The sequence below is a fragment of the Leopardus geoffroyi genome, chromosome C1, assembly GCF_018350155.1.
Source record: "Leopardus geoffroyi isolate Oge1 chromosome C1, O.geoffroyi_Oge1_pat1.0, whole genome shotgun sequence".
Taxonomy (NCBI): domain Eukaryota; kingdom Metazoa; phylum Chordata; class Mammalia; order Carnivora; family Felidae; genus Leopardus; species Leopardus geoffroyi.
In genome coordinates, this window is record NC_059328.1 from 211,606,470 (window position 1) to 211,612,469 (window position 6,000).

The 6,000-nt window shown below is 42.3% G+C and overlaps 1 pseudogene; it reads left to right on the plus strand.

Annotated features, from left to right (window-relative positions):
- LOC123596952 overlaps nt 1–5,370 on the plus strand; it is a 48,052-nt pseudogene extending 42,682 nt beyond the window's left edge.
- Nucleotides 5,371–6,000: the final 630 nt, after the last annotated feature.

A 6,000-nucleotide genomic window follows, 5' to 3' on the forward strand; every position in this document is an offset into this window, starting at 1 on the left:
GTCTATTGTTAGGATTAAGTTAATGTTTGTTTCTATTAATTATAAGCATCATAGTGTGGCAGTTTATTGTGCATTTTCCTTCATTTTTTCCATTTTTTTGGAAGCTGAAAGACAAGAGTGATGATGGAAAAGACAAAAAAAAACTGATAAAGATCGCAATCATAGTTTAATTTACGTACTGGCTTAAAAGGTAATAAAATATCTTTCAGAGATTTTTTTTTTATGAGACCCAAATGTACTTTTGTTTAAATGAGGAGATTAGAAATAAATACTATGGGGGTGCCTGGGTGCCTCAGTCAGTTGGTTAAGCATCTCACCCTTGAAATGGACTCAGGTCATGATCCCAAGGTTGTGGGATCGAGCCCTGCGTCAGACTCCATGCTGAGTGTGGAGTCTGCTTAAGGTTCTCTCTCTCTCTTTCTCTCCCTCTCTTTTTCTCTCCCCCTCTCTCCTGCTCATACTCTCTATAAAATGAAAGAAGGAAAGAATGAAAGGAAGGAAGGAAGGAAGGGAAGAAGGAAGAAAGATTATAGGGATGGCTTGTTAAAGTTTAATTGGCATTAGATTTACACTTTCAACTTTCAGCTCCCCTACTTTCTGGCATGCAAGCATAGCAGATAACCAAGCTCCTCTCAAGTGTAGTATCCTCATCTGCAAAATGGACACAGTGATATATGTCTCAAGAGATTATTGCAGTTTATAGACATTGAAGTGGTCAATAATGCTATTATTATTAATTCTCATTCTAGAAAGTTCTTTGCTTTAAATTGCAATCTTTAGCATTGCATGTAGGCTGGCATGATTTCATAGACCAATGTAGGCTACATGACACAAAATGGAGGTTAGCCCCCTCAAATACTGAACCCAATCCCTTTCTGGATTACCTTTCTCAACTCTTGGAACTGGGAACCTAGAAACTTCACTTCCTAGAGTCTTTTTGAGCTCCGTGTGACCACACAATTCACTGCTGTACAACGAATGAGGTACAAACATTAGTGTGGAAGTGACTTCTTCTCTACTGTCTATAATGTAGATGTGACGATGGGAACTGCAATAACGTCCACGTCACCATGAGGGAAAGTGAAAAGAATGGAAGCCCAGAACCGAAGCTAACAACCTCCTACCAGTAGATCTATTGCTGTAAGAGAGAGAAAGGATGTCCCTAGTTTCTTTAAGTCACAAACTGATCGAATTCTCCCTCGCAAATGAATGCAGTCCCCAACTGAGACATTCCCAGTGTGTGCGGAATGGACAAAACGCTATTCTGGTCCTTGCTAGTCATGTGACATGCGAAAAAGCAACATGTGGGAACAAGGGTGGGTGAGGGAGGCGTCCCGCAGTTGAGACAACGCAAGGCTGAACACGGTAAGCACCTGACAGTCTTTCTGGAGTAAGAGGCTACCGGTGGCCTTATCTTAGAGCCTTGAATTGTTTGGTAGTGGGTCACAGAATTATTTCTCTGTGACCATTTTGCGTTGAAGAGAACACCTCAGGCAATTCAGCAGAGGCAGAACAGGACATACAAATGAACGAACATATTCCGCACTAAGCCAATGTCAGCGCTATCTCCTTTACGTTGCGTGCTGGCAGAGAGTTTCCAGACAAACCCACCAAATAACTTTGACAAATAATTACAACTTGAAACTAAGAGGAGACTTGATCCTAAAAGTACTTTTTAAAAAAAAAATTTTTTTAAACATTTATTTATTTTTGAGACAGAGAGAGACAAAGCATGAACGGGGGAGGGGCAGAGAGAGAGGGAGACACAGAATCGGAAGCAGTCTCCAGGCTCTGAGCCATCAGCCCAGAGCCCGACGCGGGGCTCGAACTCACGGACCGCGAGATCGTGACCTGGCTGAAGTCGGCCGCTCGACTGAGCCACCCAGGCGCCCCCTAAAAGTACTTTTTTAATGTTTATGTTTGAGAGAGAGAGAGAGAGTACAAGTGAGGGAGGGACAAAGAGAGGGGGCAGGGAGAGGATCTGAAGCAGGTTCTGTGCTGACAGCACAGAGCCCTACGTGGGGCTCGAATTCATGTACCATGAGATCATGACCTGAGCCGAAGTTGGAAGCTCAACCCGCTGAGCCACCCAGGCGCCCCGAAGGTATTTTTCAAAGTCAGTTTTCAAATGCACTATGTCTACTAACAAATGTGGTTCGTGTTCAACGGTCTTATTTTAAAATAAACAAAAATAGCAGTAACCACTCGGCTAAGCATGTACATTTCATCACATTCTGGATACTGAGTTGCTTACTGTCAAAAAATAACCCAAGTCTAAGAAAATGTTTTACTAAAAACTGGCTTATAAGAATTTTTTGCTTTTTACCTCTATAAGAAAATTTCCAAATAACATTGGACAATGTAGTCCCTTGGAATATATGATCTCACGGTATTTTAAAAATAAAGTCCTGACACATTGTATTTTAAGAGTAAGAGTGGGTGAGCCATGAAAGAAAATAAAAATCTTGAGTTTCTTTGGGGTTAGAATTTGTTCTCTTCTGCATAAATAATTAAAAATAATCTCTCCCTCTTCTGAATTCAGTTATGGCAAATTAGGTAATATGGACCAAACCTGTTGCTGAAAAGTACAAATCACAAAGGATAAAATACATATTTTAAAATCTTACACCATCAAATAAATAGCAAGGATTTACCAGGACATCTTATTGGTGAGAAAACAGGACAGCAACCTCGTAAAGCAGCAACTTCTACCCTGAGAGAATATGAAAATCTGGACCAATTTAAACCTCCATTTTGATAGCTCTGTGCAGGAACAGAGCCAAATTAAGGTCTAGAGCGCACGGAAGGTTGGGCATCCAACAGAAGGCTCAGTCCCGTGATAAGCAGGAACCTGAGAGGTCTACTCTCTTAAAATAAAGGTGAATGAGACACAACACAGCTACTCCAGAACATGCATGCCTGAATGTCCAGGGATGCTCGGCTTGTTGATTTGAGGTGCTCCCTGACTGGTAGTTCCCCAAGAGTCTGGCAAGAGCAAATGTAAATCTTCTGGAGGAAAGTGTGAAATCCTAAATCTCAAATTATTCATCTGTGTTCCCCCAAATACCTTTGCCAGCAAAGATAAGATACCGTATAACAGAACAATCTGCAAATAATAAACAAATAAATAAAACCTAGATGTGCAAACACATCAGATATCTGAATATATCATAGCCCATGAAACCCATGCGTATTATGTTTAAAGAAATAAAGGTGATAAAGTTGAAAATAGCAGTCGTGAGCCCAAAGCTGTAAAAGAGGTCAATAAACCTGAAAATGAAATAAAGACTATGAATAAAAATAGAGCTGGAATTTAAATGTCAATGGATAATGGGGTGAGGGGAGGCTATACTGAAAACAGTGCCACAGGCACAGGACATGGGTGGAATTGATGGGAGTGTTTCTTTCTGAAACAAATAGAATATTGCTCATCACAATGAAACATAATTTAATATGATGTATCATCCGCTGCAGACTCTTCTAGACCCATTCATCTCCCTTTTGTTGTTCATTTCATCTTTAAAGTTACCCCATCAGTGGGATAGGGAAGATGTGTTCATTTTCAAATGAGAGAACTCAGTGCATAGGTGTCTTTCAAAAATTGTCATTGGGGTGCCTGGGTGGCTCAGTTGGTTGGGCATAGACTGGATTTCAGCTCAGGTCATGATCCTAGGGTTGTGGAATCAAGCATAGAGCTGGGACCCTCCACTGAGCATAGAGCTAGCTTGGGATTCTCTCTCTCTCTCTCTCTCTCTCTCTCTCTCCCCCCCCCCCCCCGCTTGCGCTCTCTCTCTCTCTAAAAAAGAAAAATAAATGTTGCCACTGCCTTTTTACTTAATTGCACTTGTAGTAATTTAAAGGTGCTTTGGAAATGGATCCATATCGTGTAGCTTGCTGGATGGGCGAAATTTGAGATTTGCCCTTAATTAGGTGTTTTGTCTACCTATGGATACAAACTATATTTACAGTTTGTAAGTAAATACTAAAATTGATGGTGAGATGTTGATTTTCAGCCAAATAGATAGCACATCGCTGAGAGATATTTGTATTTCTAGGAAAATAAATACATGTATATCTGAGCTGTTAGGTGTGGCAAAAGTGTTGTGAAGTCCATGGGTGGGTGATCCAGCCTGACCTGGCTTTCCGAGGTGAAACTTCCAGTTTGGGATTTGTAAAGACACAGACTTCAGAAACCAATGAATAAAAAATCTATTTCCATCAGAATGTGAGGACACCATTATCCCACATCCTACGTGATATAGACAGAGACACCGAGGAAAGGCATTAGTTTTTGTCAATCAAAATTATGTAGGAGCAAAAGAAAAGGCCTCTTTGGAGGTGCTGCAACAACGATATTTAAAGAAAAGAAGACAAATCTTAGAAATGACTCCCTGGGGCTCTCGGGGGGCTCAGTCAGTTAAGCATCTGACTTTAGCTCATGCCGTGATCTCTCGGTTTGTGAGTTCGAGCCCCGCGTCGGGCTCTGTACTGGATTCCGTGTCTCCCTCTCTCTCTCTGCCTTGCTCATGCTCTGTTTCTCTCTCTCTCAAAAATAAATAAACATTAAAAAAATTAAAAAAGAACAAAAAAAGAAATGGGCTCCCTGTTCACAAGTGGAGGCAACAAAAAGAGGCAGTCAAGCTTATTGGGAAAAAAGTGACTCCAAAAGGGCATGTGGCCCCAGTTGCTCAGCGCCCCACCCTGGGTGGCCCCAGCTCCCACCACCAGACCCCCTTCTGGTGGCTGGGTGCTGCTCCAAGACCAAGGATGTCCCACGACCCACGCGATGTGTGCCAACGAGGACCAGGAGATGGAACGAAGCACGGTGTTGTGTTTATCAAGGAGTTGAAGTTTCTGGTAATTAAGTCCAGTGCATTTCAACCTAGGAGAGGTGAATATGGTGATCCCAAAACCCTCTTAATAGAAATTTCCTGGACAGAAACATATCCCCAAACACCTCCAATGATTTCTATGAACGCCTTTTTTAACAACACCCATATCATCAACTGTAAAGCAGAGCATGCTATCCAATCACAGGAAGCAGTGGAAGGTCGGTCTTGGGACCACTATGACCTACACATCGTTGGACAATGAAGAGCAGTTCATGGAGAATCATCATCCCGTTGATTCTCCGAGACCCATCAGCAGGACCGTCTCCGTTGAAACTCCTACTACTGCCGCATCAGGTAAGAAAAAAGACAAAAAAGAACAACTTCCAAAAGCCCAGAAATGTAAATTGGCAGACAAAACAAAACACAAAGGAGATCTTCCTCAGGGATGGGACTGGGTTGATGCGGTGAGGCATTTAGGCAAAACTGATTCTAAAGATGATGAATAGTGCTTGGAGTTAGAGACAAGAGAAGAGCATCTTTTAAAGGGTAAACTGGGCTCAGGTTGCCTGGGTGCCTCAGGCAGTTGAGCATCAGAATCTTGATTTCGTCTCCGGTCATAATCCCAAGGTCCTGGGATCCAACCTAGATCCAGACCTGGATCCAGCTCCAGGCTGAGGGTGGAGCCTGTTTAAGATTCTCTCTCTTTCTCTCTCCTCCTCCTCCTCCTCCTCCTCCTCCTCCTCCTCCTCCCCCCTCACTCTCTTTAAAAAAAAAAAAAAAGTAGGGGCCCCTGGGTGGTTCAGTTGGTTAAGCATCCAACTTTGGCTCAGGTCATGATCTCACGGTTCACGAGTTGGAGCCCCGCCTCAGGCTCTGGGCGGACAGCTCAGAGACTGGAGCCTGCTTCTCCCTCTCTCTGCCTCTCCCCTGCTCATGCTCTGTCTCCCTCTCAAAAATATATAAATTTTTTTAAAAAAGTAAACTTGGTTCAAAATCTTTTGTAGTCTTTTCTGGTATTGAGGTGGCTTTTTTATAAAACAGATTTTTTTTGCACGTGGCTTATATAAAAAAATGTTTTACGCTGAAAGTTCACAAAGGGATCTGGTTGTATTAAATTATTTTCACAAGCTTGCCTTAATAAAAGGTGAGATGGTACTGTTTAGTATAC